At 40.8% G+C, this 21,313-nt stretch overlaps 1 protein-coding gene across 1 annotated transcript in view; it reads left to right on the plus strand.

Moving 5' to 3' along the window:
- Nucleotides 1–21,313, plus strand: part of LOC122552886 (coiled-coil domain-containing protein 85A) — a 765,857-nt gene that overhangs the window by 356,999 nt on the left and 387,545 nt on the right. The gene's annotated exons all lie outside the window — the stretch shown is intronic.

Consider the following 21,313-nt stretch of genomic DNA (forward strand, 5'->3'; position numbering starts at 1 on the left):
TTCCTCAGTACTACCTGCCTGTCCACCTAACTTTGTATCATCGGCAAACTTCGCTAGAATGCCCCCAGTCCCTTCATCCAGATCATTAATATATAATGTGAACAGCTGCGGCCCCAACACTGAACCCTGCGGGACACCGCTTGTCACCGGCTGCCATTTCGAAAAAGAACTCTCCCAACTCTCTGCCTTCTGTCAGATAGCCAACCCTCAATCCATCCCAGTAGCTCACCTCGAACACCATGGACCCTCACCTTGCTCAGCAGCCTCCCGTGTGGCACCTTATCAAAGGCCTTTTGGAAGTTAGGTAGACCACATCCACTGGGTTTCCCCGGTCTAACCTACTTGTCACCTCTTCAAAGAACTCCAACAGGTTTGTCAGGCACGACCTCCCCTTACTAAATCCATGTTGACTTGTTCTAATCCGACCCTGCTCTTCCAAGAATTTAGAAACCTCATTCTTAATGATGGATTCTAGAATTTTACCAACAACCGAGGTTAGGCTAATTGGCCTATAATTTTCCATCTTTTGCCTTGATCCTTTCTTGAACAAGGGGGTTACAACAGCGATCTTCCAATCATCCGGGACTTTCCCTGACTCCAGTGACTTTTGAAAGATCTCAACCAACGCCTCCGCTACTTCCTCAGCTACCTCCCTCAGAACTCTAGGGTGTATCCCATCAGGGCCAGGAGATTTATCTATTTTAAGACCTTTTAGCTTTTCTAGCACTTTTTCTTTTGTAATGGCAACCATACTCAACTCAGCCCCCTGACTCCCTTTAATTGTTGGGAAATCTCGAGGTCCCAATAGAAACATTACATCAAAGATGTGTTTCCAACACTTATCGTGTATTTTGATTACAGTGATTAAAAGTGAACTTGGCTTACGGAAATGCTGCCGAGAACAGGCCTGAACATCGATGGGTGCCCATGCACTGTCTCCAAATGACCTCCTGCCCGCGCGCTCTCCCCACACTTTCCCTGGCATTCTACACAGTTGTATACCCTACACCCCCCTTCCCCAGATAATCTCTCTAACATTGTCGTGTACAAGACAAAAGTGGAACCTGTCAAAACATTGCAGTAAAAGGTTGTGTGTGTGCGCGCGCACGCACGCGCATGTTTGTTGGTGTCCAGTCCGACTGTCACGGAGAAGGGATGGGGGCGGTGTTGGATGGGCTTGGGGGTCCGGGGGTAGGGTGGAAGGGGGCAATGTTGGATGGGTTTGGGGGGCAGATGGAGGGGTGGTGTTGAATGGGATTGAGGGCAAGCAGGGCTAGGGGTGGACAGGGGAGTGGTGTTGGACAGGGATGGGGAGCGGTGTTGGACGGGGTTGGGGTGCGAGAGTGGGGGCAGTGTTGGGCAAAGGACGCATGGGGGTACGGGGCTGGGGCAGGGACAGGGTCTCGCGCACGGTGTGCTGCTGTCTAGTCTTTTGAAGGGGGAGCAGACTTCATAGAAAACTCAGAACCTCAGAGGAAATCAATTAACCAAATAATCAATTATCTGAATGAAATAGTGCCCACCTAATCTCGTTTGGATTATCGAGGATCCTCTGTACGCTGCCTTCAATTTCATCCAGCTCTACAATAGGAACAAAGTCCACCCAATCGAATATCCAACTTATCTGGACTGCATTGGTCGGCTTAATGTTAAGCCAACAATTGCTCCACTTTTTTTTGGAGAAAAGATGACTGTGTCAGTCTATCCTAGGAGTTCAAGGCAATGCATTGATGACACCTTGTGCCCTTGTTTTATCAGCAGAGTAATGATGACATCAGAGTTATCAGCAAGCCCCTAATTGCAATGCCAAGACACACTTCAACATGTGAAATGGAAATAGAAAAGAGTGCCAATGCTACTGTATTGAATGAATACATGCCTAAGAGTTTCTACTAGCTCCACCAAGAAGCTGAGTAACTTACCTGAGATTGGAAAGCCCATTGGAACAGGAGTGCTCCTCTGAAATCCAAACAAAAGGGACTAATTGGGTTTTCTCCCTCTCCTCCTTCTTTCCAACATATTGCTAACATCTCAGAAGTAGAAACCAATAAAACTTATGAATTATGCTTACTGGCTAGACTTGTTTTGTGTATCGCAGAATAGTGCTGAAGCACATTCATTTCTCAGTATTACTGCTTTTTTAAAATTGGGTCCCTTTAGGATTGCCAGTCCCACCTTTTGATTTCTTCCCCGCTGTGATTCCTGACTACATGATTTGTAACTTGGATCCACTTATGCTAATCTTCACTTGCAATCTCTATTAAAATGAACCTTGTCAGTCAATACCTAGAGGGCCTTGGTACTCATTGTTCAGCTGCAGACAGCCGAGACCTGGCTTCGCTCTCCCCACGACAAAACGGGTGAGCCTGGGTTTCTCAACCAAAGCCATTGCTTGAAGTCAGGATATCCTTCTAATTTTTGAATTTCAATTTGTACTTTCCTCACAATACTGAATTAAGTAACATAATATCTGTGCAATGAAAATTATAGTTACTTGAGTTATGTCCACCTTCATTTTTTTTCTCTCTGCAATGGTAAAGTTCCTAGCCTATTTACCCAGATATTGGAAGGCTGTGGGATGTGCAATCAGAGTTAGTGTTTGAAATGAATACCCAGGTATGCAATTCTCTGGAAAGTCTTTGTGTAACTGTGGTATAAGAATAGTGCCAGAGGGTTTTTTAAAAACACAGATAATTCAATAGAACAGATTTACACCATTCATGGCTGTGATATGCAAATTTCCTCTTTGCTCTGCTGATATACATTTGCCGAATCCTTTGTCACTCATTTATGTTATACTATATATTGAAAATCTCATAATTTCCATCTCCATTGTACTTAGCAAAATCAGATAATTGAACTGTAGATTATTTCCAGGATCAGATGAGTTTTGAAGAATTGTTACATCTGAGGCTGCTGAGAGTTAGAACAACATTTGCTTATTGCTCAGGCTTGACAGTACTCACCAAGTGAAGTTCCAGAAGTGAATTTTAAATGACAAAGTGACGACCGCCTGGTCATCCAAAATCTATGATCCCTTCCATTGTAAATGAGGCAATCTGTGGCTTCATGATCAGTGGAATTTAAGTCAGATTTCAAGTACTGCATGTCGCAAAAATATCAGTGAATTTACAAGTGCATATTCTGAGTGAAAAATATGTATTGACATATTATTGCCTTAATTATTATCTTCAGGTCCAATCATTTAACCATTCTACATTTTTCAAGGACTCATTACAACAGAATGAACAATCAATTGATTATTCTAATAGTTCAATAAATCTGAGTCTGTTGGAATAATTTCTGTCATTGCATTCTTATCAAATATTTGTGCTACTAGGGCATATCAGGTGGAATCTTTAATTTCAATATTAAGACTGCAGCTGGTTTGATCGTTAAAGCACAATGTTGTGACTTTTTGGCTATTTAAAAGGAAAGCAGATTTAGAAGAGCAATGATTCAGAAACAAAACAGTGCTTGTTCTCCACTGGATTAAGTTCCCTTGCATGTTGTGACAGTATGTGATTATACTGGAGTGAAATGAATTAACATCCTTAAGAAACTAGTGGTTGTTTGTTTTTCAATTAAGAAATAATGAAATTTAAATCTGGTCTCTTTCAATTATGTCATGCTCATGTCAGAGATTAATAGGTTTATCTGATGAGATGTTTCATGAACTGTAGCATATGGAGGGGCTATTTATAAATGATCATTTCAGAGTTGCATAGTTTTAAGTAACCCATAACTTTGTTTTGTAATAGTATTCATGAATCAAGTATCCCTGTAAATTAATCTTAGAACAGTGACAATCATTCAATAGTATTAAATTGGCTGTAAAGCACTTTGGGATGTCCAGTGATCATGCAAGTCACAACATAAATGCAAGTCTTTTATATTGTTAAATTTATGTCAAATCAGCTTTTAAAATTTTGTTTGATTACATAGTTATATAGTTTTGAAATGCCTGAGTAGTTTCACACTCAATATTGGAGTGTCAAGGTGCAGTTCAGATCAAATCACTGTGAATAAACTAAGCCTTTTGAACCCTCAGCAGAGTATTTCAGTAACTTTCATGAACCCTGAATTACGGGCACATTGATTCATTTCCAGCTGCTGCTGCTTGATGTGCAGCAACGCAGGACCAACCATCTCTTCTTATTTAATTGATTTATGTTTGGATATTTTCTGCTCCTTACACTTTGAACTCTGGTTGAAAACACAAATAGACAACCAGGGAGACCTGTACAACCTCTGCTAATATCAGCCATTAAGGATGTTAAAAAGTGACATGGGGTCAGATGTTTGCATTTTATTTTTAGGTGCCAGAATGAAAATGCCTAATATTTGGAGGGTAAAATATTTCTACAAAGCAGCTCTTAAGTGCTTCTGACTCTAAAATTGATTATATTTCAAGCTAGAAATTAAGTGCAAGCAAATGCTGTTATTTACAAACATATCTGTGTAATTTTACGTGACTGAGCTTTTCCATTCCATTTTTAAAAATTTACTGGAGTATTAGGGAAGATTGACCACATATTAGTTACATTTATACAGCCATGTTTGCACTGATGCAACATGATTCACACCAATGCAAAAGTGGCAGAATAACTCCAAAGGCTGTCAGGCAAACTATATCCCGCTTGGGCAAATCTTCAGGAATGTGGCTTCCTACCAGTTTTAGATTCCAAAAGGACTGTGTTACTCTCTCTGAACTGCCCTTTCCTGTTTAATCAAGTTTTTTGCTGCTAAAAAAAGATCAGCAAAAAATACAAAGAGAGAGAGACTGAAAACAGAAAAGGCAAGTTCTAAGCCACTTCTGCCAGTGCAACTCATGAGCTAATTATTATGTCATTTACAAGACAAGAACCTACAACACAAACTTGCCACTATTGAATACACAAAACAAAAATCAAAACTTAAATCACATGTGTTCCTAGCTTGGTTCATGCCTGGAACCTGTGACTGTGAAAGGAGACTGGGTTGGGCTGAGGGCTCACTGACTCTAAGTGACTCCCTGCTCGCTGTGGCAGAAAATTGCAGCCTTGATAAGATGTCATCAAGGGATAGCTGGCATCAACAAAAACAGGTTATGCCATTTTAATGGATCACTTTCTGGTCACCTATTTAAATCCCATGTTCTGTTGAGACTGTAGTCATAACCACACTACACTGGGGAGGCTTCAAATCCAGTTTTCTCCCATGGTCCAAAGTTGTGCAGATCGGCTAGATCAGCCATGCTAAAACTTGCCCTGTGGTGTGCAGGCTAGGGTGGAGTAGTCATGGTAAATGTGGGGGAGAGGAATAGGGTTCAGCCTCGATGGATGCTGTTCAGAAGACAAATTTGATGGGCTGGAAGGTCCTTTTTCTGCACAGTAGGGATTCTATGATTCTAGTTAGCTGAGTGACTGAAAGGTATATAATCTGCTCAGAATTCCTCACACCCCACTGTCAGAAGCAAGTATATCCCTTGTTCTCTAAACAATGTGCTAAAATCATGTTAGAGGCATTAAATTCTGCTCATGAACTCAAATCTAACAGAATGTTCCTGAAGGCATAGGAAAGTCATGCGACTGGTATATAAAGTGCAGAGAATGCTGGAGAAATTCAGCAGCTCTGACAGTATCTCTAGAGAGAGAAATTGAGTTAATGTTTTCAGTCTAGTATTCTTCTTCAGTTCAGTTCTGGAGAAGAGTCATATCAGACATGAAATGTTAATTCTAGATGCTGCTAGAGTTTCTTTCACGTTTCCTACTTACATATAAGATTTCTAACATCTGCAGTATTTTGCTTTTATTCAAATGGCATATAATCCTGCAGCCACTATTAAATTCCAGTGAGCTCAGGCATTAATTGTGATAATTGGCTCAATAATGTGATCATAAGACAATAAACTAAGAGCAGAAATAGGCCATTCGGTCCATCGAGTCTTCTTTAGTGAGATCGTAATTGATCTGATAATCTTTAACTCTGCTTTCCTGCCTTTTCCCCATTACTCTTGACTTGATTCCCTGACTGATTAAGAATCTGTCTACCTCAGCCTTGGATTGACAACCTGGTGTGAGTGAACGAGTTCTCCCTTTTTCCGCCTCCAACTTGATCACGAAAAGATTCCTTGTCACCAGGAGAATGACATGTAGCCTCTCCTGCAATTCAGTGGATTTAGTCACCATGTTCCTCCTCATGACAGGCTGCACTGTATGTAAACCTACTTGTTTAAGAGGTGGCATATTGCTTGATCTCATGATATTCTGACTCAGCAGAAAGAATACTGTTAGTATATTCACTGGTGAGTTCATTTTGCTTTAGGGACAGCTTTTTGCTCAGAAATGTAATGTAATGGCATCATTGTGTTTTAATTGATACTTTCAGCAATCCAAGACCTTCATTCGATTGGTAGCAGAGGGTACCAGAGGTACCAGAGAGAATAAGAAATTGGAAATATGGAGTGGAATAATATACTCATTAAAGTGAGTGATGACAATGGAACAGCTCCTACATTTTGCAGCCATAGCTAGTTTTGTGCTGTGAACCAACCCTAACCAGGAATTAATCTAAAACTGCTAAAACTGAGACGGCTGGCAGAACGATGCTTGGGCTTGATCCAGTCTCATATTCCAGAGGCAAAAGGTCAGTGTGCTAAGTCAATATGCCACTAAGACATCATTTCCCTCTAAGGGACAAAGTAGGAAGCAGAAATAGCATGTAAACATGTCTTCACAGCCTTAGTTAGATACTACTGTCATTACAATATCGCCAAGTGTGGTTTTTTTTGAAAGCTTGCTTATTATGAAATTTTATCTCAGCTTGATGCAGCTTTTAAGCCATTTTTAAGCCATATATGGTTTTTAAGCTAATTTTTAATAAAATTATTGCCTTTTAAATCAATGGAATATGAACTTAGTTAGCTGTAATCAGTCCCTTTTGCTAACATCTGAGATTCCAACACTAAAAACCCGCAAAGGATGTATACTAAAATAAATGCAGGAATTCTAAATTAACCATAGCAGACAGGGAGACCAGAATTGAATGCAGTATTCCAAAAGTGGCCTAACCAACGTCCTAAGGTAAAAACAATGACTGCAGATGCTGGAAACCAGATTCTGGATCAGTGGTGCTGGAAGAGCACAGCAGTTCAGGCAGCATCCAACGAGCAGCGAAATCGACGCTTCGGGCAAAAGCCCTTCATCAGGAATAAAGGCAGTGAGCTTGAAGCGTGGAGAGATAAGCTAGGGGAGGGTGGGGGTGGGGAGAGAGTAGCACAGAGTACAGTGGGTGAGTGGAGGAGGAGATGAAGGTGATAGGTCAGGGAGGAGAGGGTGGAGTGGATAGGTGGAAAAGGAGCTAGGCAGGTCGGACAAGTCCGGACAAGTCATGGGGACAGTGCTGAGCTGGAAGTTTGAAACTAGGATGAGGTGCAGCTGTAACATGAGCTCCCAACTCCTATACTCAATTCACTGACCAATAAAGGCACGCATACCAAACACTTTCTTCACTATCCTATCCATCTGCGACTCCAGTTTCAAGGAACTTTGAACCTGCATTCCAAGGTCTCTTTGTTCAGCAACACTCCCAAGGACCTTATCATGAAATGGATAAGGCCTGCCCTGATTTGCCTTTCCAAAATGCAACCCCTCACATTTATGTAAATTAAATTCCACCTGCCACTCCTCAGCTCATCAGCCCATCTGATCAAGGTCCTGTCTTTAGTTACTCACTTAAAAGCTTCAATTGGCCATCCTCGGCTTTTCCTGCAGTGACAAAGTACCGCTGCTCCGGAAAGTTCCAAATTGTGTTAGATAGAACACGATAGTTTTTGTTTTATACTCCAGTATCATCTGATCAAGGTACCACTGTACTCTGAATTAATGTTCACTGACCACCACACCACCAATTTTCGTGTCATCTGCAAACTTACTAACTATACCTCCTATGTTCATATCCAAACCATTTATATAAACAATGAAAAGCAGTGGACCCAGCACCGATCCTTGTGGCACACTGCTGGTCACAGGCCTCCAGTCTGAAAAGCAACCCTCTGCTACCACTCTCTGTCTCCTATTTTCAAGCCAGTTCTGTATTCAGATGGCTAGTTCTCTCTGTATTCCATGTGATCTAACTTTTCTAACCAGTCTAGCATTCGGAGCCTTGTCGAACATCTCACTAAAGTCCATTTAGCTCACTAAGCGAAAGTGAGGACTGCAGATGCTGGAGATCAGAGTCTAGATTAGAGTGGTGCTGGAAAAGCACAGCAGGTCAGGCAGCATCCAAGGAGCAGGAAAACCAATGTTTCGGACAAAAACCCTTCATCCTGATGAACCCTTCATACTCCATTTAGATCACGTCCACTGCTCTGCCTTCATCAATCCTCTTTGTTACTTCAAAAATCTCAATAAAGTTAGTGAGACATGATTTCCCATGCACTAAGCTATGCTGACTGTCCATAATCAGTCCTTGCCTTTTCAAATGCATGTAAATCCTGTTCCCTACGATCCCCTCCAACAACTTGCCCACCACTAATACAAGGATGTTGCCACAACTGGAGGGTTTGAGCTATCAGGAGAAGCTGAATAGGCTGTGGACTTCTTCTCTGGAGCATCGAAGGCTGAGGGGTGACCTTACAGAGAATTTGTATAATAACAAAGGGCATGGATAGGGTGAATATCCAAGATTGTTTTCCTAGGGTGGAGGAGTCCAAAACTAGAGGGCACAGTTTTAAGGTTAGAGGGGAAAGAGACTAAGGGGTAACTTTTTCAAATAGCACATAGTGTGTATTGGGAACAGGCTTCTAGAGCAAGTGGTAGAGGCGGGTACAGTTACAACATTTAAAAGATACCTGGATGGGCACATGAATAAGAAGGATTTAGAGGAATATGGGCCAAATGTTGGCAAATGGGATTAGGTCAGATTGAGATGTCTGGTTGGTGTGGATGAGTTGGACCGAGGGTCTGTTTCCATGCTGAATAGATAAACAGTCCATCTGTTTTGTAGAATAATGGGGAATAGTTTGTGATAGACATAGGAGAGATGTCAGAGGTGGTTTCTTTACTCAGAGAGTTGTAGGGGCGTGGATTGCACTGCCTGCAACAGTAGTAGACTCGCCAACTTTAAGGCTGTTTAAATAGTCGTTGGATTGACATATGGACAAAAACGGAATAGTGTAGGTTAGATGAGCTTCAGATTGGTTTCACAGGTCAGAACAACATCGAGGGCTGAAGGACCTGTCCTGCCCTGTAATGTTCTATGTTCTATTTGCAGCTTTCTCCAGTTTTTAACTATTTAAGTAATGTTTTCTTTTGTTCTTTCTTCCAAAATGAACAACTACACATTTTCCATTTGCCGAGTTTTGTCCACTTACTTATCCTATCAATATAACTGTCCCCCTTGTATTGTTAAGGTGGAATAGGCCACTGTACAACTGAGCCCCCCTCATGCAGGCATTGAGTGAAGCATGAAGGAAGACACATAATTACCAGTAGTTTGATTTGTTGCAATATTTGTGACTTTTTTCAGCATTTGAACAGAAATACAATGGGTTGATTATTTCAGATTAAATAGTTTCAGGCATGTCTTGGAAGTCCTGTGAAAGTCAATGTGATGTCCACACACACATGTTCATTGGACCAGCAATAAATATCTTTTGGGAACCATGAGGGTTACCTCAGATTACAACAGGATCTGGACCAGATGGGCCAATGGGCTGAGAAGTGGCAGATGGAGTTTAATTCAGATAAATGCGAGGTGCTGCTTTTTGGGAAAGCAAATCTTAGCAGGACTTATACACTTAATGGTAAGTTCCTAGGGAATGTTGCTGAGCAAAGAGACCTTGGAGTGCAGGTTCATAGCTCCTTGAAAGTGGAGTCGCAGGTAGATAGGATAGTGAAGAAGGCGTTTGGTATGCTTTCCTTTATTGGTCAGAGTATTGAGTACAGGAGTTGGGAGGTCATGTTGCGGCTGTGCAGGACATTGGTTAGGCCACTGTTGGAATATTGCGTGCAATTCTGGTCCCTTCCTATCGGAAAGATGTTGTGAAACTTGAAAGGATTCAGAAAAGATTTAGAAGGATGTTTCCAGGGTTGGAGGATCTGAGCTACAGGGAGAGGCTGAACAGACTGGGGCTGTATTCCCTGGAGCGTCGGAGGCTGAGGGGTGACCTTATGGAGGTTTACAAAATTATGAGGGGCATGGATAGGATAAATAGGCAAAGTCTTTTCCCTGGGGTAGGGGATTCCAGAACTAGAGGTCATAGGTTTAGGGTGAGAGGGGAAAGATATAAAAGAGACCTAAGGGGCAACGTTTTCACGCATAGGGTGGTACGTGTATGGAATGAGCAGCCAGTGGAAGTGGTGGAGGCTGGTACAATTGCAACATTTAAGAGGCATGTGGATGCGTATATGAATATGAAGGGTTTGGAGGAATATGGGCCGGGTGCTGGCAGGTGGGACTAGATTGGGTTGAGATATCTGGTCGGCATGGATGGGTTGGACCGAAGGGTCCGTTTTCATGCTGTACATCTCTATGACTCTATGAATCTAATGATCTTAGAAGCCGTTCCTGGTTCCTTGTTGTTACTGAACTGTCACTCTTTCGAGCATGTTCTGCAGGCCATGAGAAACTGCTTGGGGCAGAATGAAGGGGCATGCGTAGTTTACTTCTTTGTTTTCTTGATATTACTCAAATGTATTAAAAGCTGCTCCATGACCGTTACATAGAAACATAAAGCAGAATCTTCCTAGCCGAAGAAAGATGGGAACATTGAGTGAGAGTGAGAGTGATGTCTTTCGCAATGTTGGGGGACAATGTCGCATTCGCCAAGCAAGGTCTGGATGCTGAGTTGCAATTCTCACCAGTGAGTGGTGAGAGAGTTATTAGTATGGATTAATGCTCGTTATCATCCTTATTATTATTTAATCTCACCACATCAACATTTAACCCCTCCCCCCCCCATTCTCCCACTTGCTGGGTAGAAACTAAATGCTGAAAACTCCAATATGAAAGTCATAGCAGTTACCTGGTGACTCCAGCTCACTGCTGGCTTTTCTAGACCTCCATCTTTGACACCCAGCAAGGGTACACTCCATGGGTAGCAGCTGCATGCAACCCATGTCCCTTGATGGTATCTAACATATATAAGATTCACTGCATCATAATGGTGCATGTCATCCACTTATAGTTCACTTCTGCAATTCAGTGCTGCACTTTGGGGTGCACTGACACCTTTCATTGCAGGGCTGTTGCAAGAAAACATGCATAGGGACAGGTGTCCAGTTTAAGAATTGGACCAGGCTGTATCTGAGGGCTGCTTGCTCCTATTTTAAGAAGACACTTACTTTGTGCTGACCTGGATGCCCACAATATCCATGCCTTACCTTGCCTTGCATTGTCTTGCCTTTTGGTGATTTGCCCCACAGTCAAATATTAAAAATTCAAAGCACATCTATCTTGCCTTGATGTTTAGCATTGACATAAATCCAAGCAGGTTTCATTATTGCCCACAGTGATCAGTCAAGAGCATGGACATAGAGACGTACAGCATGGAAACAGACCCTTCGGTCCATCCAGTCCATGCCGAACATAATTCCAAATTAAACCAGTCCTACCTGCCTGTTCCTGGCCCACATCCCTCTATACCTTTGCTATTCATGTATCTTTTGAAATGTCTTTTGAACATTGTAATTGTGTCTGCATCCACCACTTCCTCAGGAGGTTCATTCCACATGCAAACCAAACTCTATAAAAAATTTGCCTCTTATGTCCTTTTAAAATCTCTCTCCTCTCCCGTTAAGAATGTGCCCCATAGTCTTGAAATTCCCCACCTTAGGGAAAAGACAACTACCATCAATTCTACCTATACCTCCCATTATTTTATAAACTTCTACAGGTCGCTCTCAACCTTCTACACTCTAGTGAAAACAACCCCAGTCTAATCAGCATTTCTTTATAACTTAAACTTTGCTGGGTATGGAAGGTTTGAGTTATGAAGAAAGACTGGTTAGCCTGGGAATATTTTCACTGGGGATATGGGGAACGTTACTATGTTAATCTCACACCTGCATTATGTAACAGTCGTTTACACATCAAACACACTGCATAACCATGCACCAAATGGTTGCATCTTAAAGTTAAAGGCTAATACTCTTCAGCCAAGTAAAGTTGGGCTGCTTTTAGTCAAGGAGTCACAGCATAGGTAGTCAAGGGCATTGTGTACTTATAGTCCAGGGATTTGGACACAATTAGTTATCCACTTGAGATGATCAGGATCAGGGACTCCAGCTCACTTCAGCTCGAGAAGTGAATCACAGCGTGAGCAGCAGTTCAGTGCAAGCAGTCACAAGATTTATGGACCATCACTTGGGGATCTGTACAGAGAGTGGTGAGAGATCAAGTCAATCATCAGTTGCGGCTTTCTGTCACAAATCATTAGAACACCAAATATAACGTTCGAAGAAAACTCACATATTCCAATTGAACAAGCGTTTCTTTTTTTAAAGTGATCGAATAGCTGATTACTTGTGTCTCCTAATTTTATTTGTGAAGTAGACTCTTTCTGAAATGTCTTTTATACTTAGAAGAATGATCTTCAGTATTTTTGTGGAATGAACATTATATTACAGTGGCTAGTTGTCAATCTAGGTGTATTTCCAATTGGCCCTTATATAAGAGCTCCTTGAAAATACTATGTAAATACAGAGCAATATTTGTTGCTTCTACCCTTGCAAGTGTCTCTGCAGCTAAGGTACTTTAATTTTTTTTTCATGATTCCCAAACTAATGGACAATATTTACAATTTCTTTCCAATAAAATTGTCCTAATATACTTGAATAACCCTTGGAAAGATTATGAAACATTCCATTACATTTGACTAATTTCTTTCCTTCAGTAGGTCCAGGCTAGAATTCTGATTTGACACTGTTCTACACTTTGTAAAATAATATGTCTAATTTGTTATCGGCACATCTCCAAATGTAGTATATTTTAACTTGGTGCTTAATTAGTACACAACATAGCATGCATCCAGCTTTGTTGTGTGGATAACTAGGTTAATTGCCTGGCTAAACTTGTCTACTAGTCTGCCTCTTCCTTAGTTTTAGAGTCTTCCTTTTCTGAGTATATGGCCTAATTTATTGGAAACCTATTGACATTGTGTAGTTAAGGCTATTCATTTAGAGTCTAGTCTAATAGACTATCTAGTCTAATATCTAAGCCTATAAAATGAAAAGCTCCTGAAGCCTGACTTCCAATTTTGAATTCTGCTTTACGATAATGTTTTCAAATTCCCTCTTACCACCTTACAAAAAAAAAATCATTGATGAATGGTGCCAATAAAACATGGGTCTGCTTTAAACTGTAGAGAACCCCATTTTGTGGGATGGACTTTACTGAGAAGAGGTAAACTTTGGAGGCATCATTTGAGCCATTGCCACATTCATTTAACTTCCAGGGTGTACCCAGTATGTTTACTGCTTTTGGAAGGCAAAGAATATTTCCCTTTTGAGGTGATCTCTCTGGAAAAGTGCTGTTTTATATCAATTGATTTACATGTATTTGTTTCTAATAAAGACAAGAAAATCTTCAGAATTATTCTTCTTGCTATCGGAAAATCTGCTTTTATATGTTAGTCTTTCTTGAAAACCTGTGCCATTATCCTGGCTTTGGCCTTATGCATTTAGTAAGGAATCCCCATTTTAGTTCATGTATTACTATGTCACATGACTGTCAATCCGTATCTGGCATCTTTGTGCGCATCACACAAATTTGTAATTCTTGCTGTTAGCAGCTTTTAATAACTTAACACTTCCTGATCACATGTCTTGTGCTCTGATGGTATTCCTAATACATAATATATTTCTTGACCTTGTTAAACTGCACCTTCTATGGTGCTTTCTAACTTTTTTGTGGACTGCTACTGTTTGAGCTCCCATTCTTTTAAAAGACATCCGTTTAAAAAGTTCATGATCTCTTTCATGGGGCACGTTCATTCCTCTACCCAGTCTCTCAGCTTACACTGTATTTTCTCGACTTCAGGTTTTGTTGTTGATGTTCCCAATCCATGAGCCTAACCGACTCCTTTAATACTGTACATTCAACCAGCTTTCAGACAGTTCTATTTCAATCAAGTACACACAATAGAATTCACCTACCTTCTAGCTGATTGTTCTTTCTGTATGTTTGAATAGGATTAATTAATTCTCAATATCTTCTTGCATTGTTACCTTTAACTCATAGGAATCCTATTAACAGAAGTAAATACTGACAAGGTGGATTTTTTTAAGGCTGGCTTGAATTCTCTAGGACTTCATAATACCTGTACTAAAAGCAAGTTGACCCTTCAGCCCTTACCTCTCATATCTTCTTAGCACCCTCACCAACTTTCCATATTTATGGGCGGCACGGTGGCACAGTGGTTAGCACTGCTGCCTCACAGCGCCAGAGACCCGGGTTCAATTCCCGCCTTAGGCGACTGACTGTGTGGAGTTTGCACATTCTCCCCGTGTCTGCGTGGGTTTCCTCCGGGTGCTCCGGTTTCCTCCCACAGTCCAAAGATGTGCAGGTCAGGTGAATTGGCCATGCTAAATTGCCCATAGTGTTAGGTAAGGGGTAGATGTAGGAGTATGGGTGGGTTGCGCTTCAGCGGGGCGGTGTGGATTTGTTGGGCCGAAGGGCCTGTTTCCACACTGTAAGTAATCTAATCTAATCTAATCTCCTCCATTGCCTCCATGCAAACTCATACCCCTCACCCAACCACTCATTGTATCCTACACCCTTCATGTTAAATCAATGCCAACCCAGCAAGTATCCACTGTGGGCATACTTCAGGAGTCATGTGCAGATGAATAACCCACCTATCTAAAAATTTTAGGGATCTCTCACGCTGCATTTTTATTCATGAAAATAAACCTCAAATTCATAAACTTATTGAAAACTTCTAAATCTCAATTCACTGTTCCTTTTTTTAAAAAAAATCCATTCATAACCATAGTTATGAAGGTGAATGTGTGTACTGTACCTTTTAAAAGAGAATGAAAGCTGTTTTGCACTGAGTTTGCAGGCACGTGTCATGTGACTGACTAGCAGTCTCAGAGTGTACTGGAAGATTGAAAATATGTAACATTTGGCTGTGAAATAAATACCTGAATTTTGGTTGCTATTTTTACAACAATTCAAATTGAACCATTCAGTTTAAATTATGCCCTAAAATACAAAAAAATCAATTTTGAATTCATTCTTTTACCAACATCGAATCAATGAGATGATCCGATGCTGGGGGTATAATGAAGCAGACATTTTGACAGCTAGACAGAGAGACCAACTACCATCACCAGAGTAACTACTAGCAACACACTCACTATCAAAAGCACCTTTTCATATGAAACATCTTTGCAGCAAAGACCGAAGATGAGCCAGAGAGATCCACAGCCAGAGGAAGACAGACACCAATGTGGTTTTGAAATTAAGTTGACACAATTTGAATATGGGTTTTTATCAGAGCAGTATATTGCTATAGAGTTGAAGGTTGACAATAAGTGGTTAAGAGAAAGGGGGCTTAGAGTTGTAAGTAGTTGTTGTTTAATGTTCACTTTTAGAGTTAAAGAATAAATTGAATTTTAAGTAGTGGAACTTGGGAATTCTCTGCCACTCATACTTTAACAGATTACGAGGCGAGGTAACCTTTAATTAGCAGAAAGGTTCACCGCTGTGTCGTAACAGTTTGGTGTTTCAGGTCTGTGATTTGGACAGATTTAGACAGACCCAGTCTGAGATTGGGACAGATTTGAACAGATTTGAAAAGATCCTAGCAGATATAAACCCTTGCCGATTCGTGCCCTAGATCTTTAAATAAAATTAAGTGAGACAATTTGTTTAACTTCGGTTACTTGTGGTTGGTTAAATTAAAAGTGAGAGATATGGCCTTTAAAATTGCTAAAGAGGTTCTGGTGTTTGAAGAGGAGTCCCAAATTCGCCAAGAAAATTTAAAAAGATAGAAGAAGGATATGCTTTTAGAATTAGCAAATAGGTTAGAATTGGGTCTAATCAGGGACAAAAGGAAAGCTGAAATTGTAAGGGAGTTAGTCAAGCACTTAGTGTGTCAGAGAACCAGACAAGTGCAGTAGAGATAGAGAAACTTAAATTCAATTGAGGAAAATAGAGTTAGAAGATAAAGAAAGGGAGAGAAGGTATTTAGCTGAGCAGAGAGAGAGAGAGAAAAGAAAGAGAGAAGAAAGACGAAGGGAAAGACAACTTGAACTTCAGAAGTTGCGACAAAGTCAGAAAAGTCAACCTAACAGGATGGAGATGAAGAGAAGGCAGTGATACATACAAATATGTTAAAACAATGCCACACTTTGATGAGAAAGATATCGAAGCCTTCTTTATTTCATTTGAAAAATTGGCGAGGCACATGGAGTGGTCAGAGAACGTGTGGGTAATGCTAGTTCAGATTAAACTGGTAGACGGAGCTGTTGAGGTATTTGCAGCGCTGTCAGACGAGGGGTCAAGAGATTATGAAGATATCAAATAGGTTATTTTTAGTGCTTATGAATTGGTACCAGAAGAGTATAGACAACGGTTCAGAAACATAAAGAAGGAACCAGGTCAGACTTTTGTTGAGTTTGAAAGAATTAAATAAAGTAATTTTGATAAATGGTTGTGGGCTGTAAAAATAGATAAGACCTATGAGGCTCTAAGAGGGATTATTCTGCTGGAAGAGTTTAGAAACTCACTTCCAGGGATGATAAGAACTCACATAGATGAATAAAAAGTTCAAGAAGTGAGAAGAGCAGCAGAGATGGCAGATGAATACGCATTGGTGCATAAGGCAAAGTTTAGCTTCTGGCAAGAATTTCATCCTGTGAAACAAAGAGTAGAGCACACTGGTAATTGTTTACCACAGGTTAAAAAAAGAAACCCAAGAATGTGAAAGGGAGGTGAAAGGCCTCAGGTGTTTCCACTGCGGTAAAATGGGACACGTAAAGTCACAGTGCTGATCGCTAAAGAAAGGCACTGTGGGAAAAGATGTGGTAAAAGAAGCTAAGCCAGTGGCATTAGTGAAAGTAGGAAAGGAAACCCCAAGAAAAGTCAAGGAGCTTCAGGAGAGTGCATAGCCTAGGTAGGAGCTGGGTATGGAGTTAGTACCTGACCTCTATAAAGAATTCGCCTCAGCGGGTAAAGTTTACTCAGAAAGAATGGGGGAAAAGGGAAAGAAGTTATAATTTTGAGATGTACAGGATCTAACCAGTCGCTGATAGTAAGAGATGAATATATTTGCACTCTTTCTGACTTGTTACCCAAGAGAGTGGTAATTTGTGGGATAGATGGACAGAAATGTAGTGTTGCCCTATGTAAGATTAGGTTGGAGTGCCAACTCAAGACTAGGAAAGTAACAGTGAGACTAATTGACAGAGTGTCAGTTCCAGGAATTCAGTTTGTTCTTGGGAACAATTTAGCAGGATCCAAGGTGGGAGTGACATCCATTGTTGTGGAGAAGCCAAAATAAGATAGGGAACTGAGGAATTAAAAGAAAAATACCCTGGAATTTTTCAGACTGAGTAGTACAAGATCCCACTATTAGCACGAGGCAAAAACTAAAGAGAAAGATGGTGGAGTTGAGGTTCAGTTAGCGGACACCCTGTTGGACATTATGGTGCAGGAAAAACCTGAACAGGCAGTGGGTCAGGCAGAGATGTTCAGTCCTGAAAGGCTAATGGACTTACAACAGAAAAACGATACAATAAAAGATAGAAATGTTGTTGTATACTCAGAAAAGGAGTCAGAGAATATTCCTGAAGGTTGTTATCTTAAAGATAGAGTTCTAAGACAAAAATGGAGACCATGGCAAATTAGTGCAGAGGGGAAATTGGCAGAAGTGCAACAGATTGTGTTGCTTGTAGCATACAGACAGTGAGTGTTATGGGTAGCACATGAAGTACCCGTAGGAGGTCACACAGGTGTACAAAAGACTCAGGCTAAGGTACAAAAACATTTGTATTGGCCTGGAATGCAAAGGATGTCATTAATTTTTGCTGTACGTGTCATCCATGCCAAATGGTAGGCAAGACACAGGCGGTAATGAAACCAGCACCTTTATTGCCAATTCCCGCATTTGAAGAACCTTTTACATGGGTTATGATTATGTAGGTCCTCTCCCGAGAACTAAAAATGGGAACCAGTACTTGTGAACCATTATTGATATGTCTGCTAGATTTCCGAAGGCAATTCCATTACAGAGTATTAAGGCAAAAAGGGTGGTAGAGGAGGTAGTAGCTTTCTTCACATGGTATGGACCACCCAGAGAGATTCAGTCAGACTAAGGGTCTAATTTTACTGCTCGGCTGTTTAAGGAAGTCATGGATAGCTTAGGCAACAGCACTTTAAATCAAGTGCATGTCATCCTGAATCCCAGGGAGCTTTGGAAAGGTGGCAACAGATCCTGAAGACCATGTTAACAGCTTACTATCAGGATTACCCAAACGATTGGGATAAAGGTATCCCATATGTATGGTTTGCCATTAGAAATGTCCCAAATGAATCTGCTCCATTTTCTCCCTTTGAATTAACATTCGGTCATGAAATGAGAGGGCCTTTGAAATTAATAAAAGAGAAATTGACAGGACCAAGGTTGGAGATCTCACAATTGGATTATGTATCGGAGGTGAGTGAGAGATTAAATCAGGTAGGTGAGTTAGCTAAACAGCACCTGAAGAGGGCACAACATAGAATGAAGCAGGTGGCAGATTAAAAACTCTGAAATTCAGATGTTTTTCCATGGGGAAGACATATTAGTATTGTTACCAGTGGTAGGAGATCCCTTCAAAACCAATTTAGTAGTCCCTGTCAAACTGAGAAAAAGTGGAGTCAGGTAAACTATCTAGTAAAGATGCCGGAGGGGAAAAATACTTTATCAGGTGTGTCATGTGAATATGTTGAAACCTTATTGTAAAAGAGAGAAGAAACTGGAGAAACAGCTGTTAGTTACTGCCCCGCAGAGTGAGGAATCTGTCGTGGAGTTGATGTGCCTCAAAATACATTAAACAATGTGGAAGGCCTTGAGGAGTGGGATAGGTTAGTGAACTGTCTGTCTCGGGAACAAATAATACAGTTGAAAAGTTTGTTGCAGCAGTATGAGGACATATGCAGGAATAGGATGGGGAGGACTAATGCTACTGTGCATGAGGTGGAAGTAGGGAATGCTGTTCTGATAAAACAACACTCCTACAGACTTAATTCTTTCAAAGCCACACAGGTCCAGATGGTAGTGGAAGAAATGCTCAACTAAGATATCATTGAACCGTATCAGAGTGAGTGGAGTTCGCTGATCGTGTTTGTTCCCAAATCTGACAGGACTCAATGATTTTGTGCCAATCATCGGATAGTCAACATCATAACAAAATCAGACTCATACCCAATACCAAGATTGAAGGACTATATAAAGAAAGTTGGACAAGCCAGTTATGTCACGAAGTTGGACTTACTGTGTGATTATTATCAGAGAAAGCAAAAGAAGTTTCAGCATTTGTAATCCTAAATAGGCTCTATCAATTCAAAGTGATGCCACTTGGAATGAAGAATGTACCAGCCACAGTCCAAAGACACATGAACAGAGTCATAGCTGGGTTAACAAACTGTGCAGTTTATCTGGATGATGTAGTGATCTTTAGTGAGTCATGGAAAGATCATATGGTACAGTTGGCACAGCTTTTTGAATGACTAAGAGAAGTAAAACTGGTCATAAACTTAAAGAAAACAGAATTCATGAAGGCAGAGGTGAGGTTCTTGGGACATAACATAGGTCATTAAAAGTTGACCCCAAGGAATGCCAAGATGAAGGCCATTGAGGAATTCTACGACCAGCCTCGAAGAAAGAAATGCTTCGATTTTTGGGACTAAGTGGATACTACCGGAAGTTTGGTCCAAACTTCAGCAGCGTAGTGGCACTGCTAACAGATTTACTGAAGAAGAACACAAAATTTTGGTGGACAGAACAATGCCAGGAGTATTAACCACCACACCAGTTTCAGCTACACCAAATTTTTTGAAACCCTTCAAAGTTATAATTGATGCTGGTGACATAGGAGTTGCAGCTGTACTCAACAAGATGATGACAATGGAATTGAACAGCCAGTTGGTTACTTTTCAAAGAAACTCAACACCCTCCAGAGAAAATACTCTACCATCGTAAAAGAATTATTGAGTTTGGGTCTGGCCTTACAACATTTTAATGTTTATGTGACAAACAATGTCTCGGAGACAGTTGTGTACACGGATTACAATCCTCTTACATTCTTGGAACAACTTAAAGAGATAAGTATAATATTATTTCATTGGAGTCTTATGTTACAGACTTTTAATTTGCAAATTGTTCATGTTACGGGTCATAAGAATTAGTTAACAGATGCATTATCGCTGATTTAACAGATAAAGTATGGATAAGATTGAACAGATACCAATGTTATATATACGTGTATGCAGAAATTAATATGAACTTAAGTTAATGCCCTGGGTAATTCATTGTTATGGGCTAAGAATTAGAAAAAAGAAAATTAAGCCAGCTTTTCAGTGTGATGGTTCATTTTTCTTAAGGGGGGACGTGTTATGAAGGTTTTTTTTAGATTACTTACAGTGTGGAAACAGGCCCTTCGGCCCAACAAGTCCACACCGCCGCGCCGAAGCGCAACCCACCCATACCCCTACATTTACCCCTTACCTAACACTAGGGGCAATTTAGCATGGTCAATTCACCTAACCTGCACATCTTTGGACTGTGGGAGGAAACCGGAGCATCCGGAGGAAACACACGCAGACACGGGGAGAACGTGCAAACTCCACATAGTCTGAGGCGGGAATTGAACCCAGGTCTCTGGCGCTGTGAGGCAGCAGTGTGCCACCGTGCCGCTCAAAGGTGAAGACGTGTACTGTACCTTTAAGAGAGTGAAAGCTATTTTGTACTGAGAGCTTGCAGGCATGTGTCATGTGACTGACTAACAATCTCAGAGTGTACTGGAAAATTGAAAGTATGTAATATTTGGCTGTGAAACAAATACTTGAGTTTTGGTTGCTATTTTTACAACAATTCAAATTGAACCGTTCAGTTTAAATTATGCCCCAGGATACAAAAAAAAATCAATTTTGAATTCATTGTTGTGTCAACATTAAACCAATGAGATGATCTGATGCTGGGGGTATAAAGAAGCAGACATTTTGACGGTTCATAGTCACAGAGATGTACAGCATAGAAACAGACCCTTCAGTCCAACTTGTCCATGCCGAACAAAGAGACCAACTGCCATCGCCAGAGTAACTGCTAGCAAAACACTCTCTG

This window comes from Chiloscyllium plagiosum, unplaced genomic scaffold (genome assembly GCF_037043375.1).
Source record: "Chiloscyllium plagiosum isolate Xiang-an unplaced genomic scaffold, Cpla_swu_hap1 HiC_scaffold_10, whole genome shotgun sequence".
NCBI lineage: Eukaryota > Metazoa > Chordata > Chondrichthyes > Orectolobiformes > Hemiscylliidae > Chiloscyllium > Chiloscyllium plagiosum.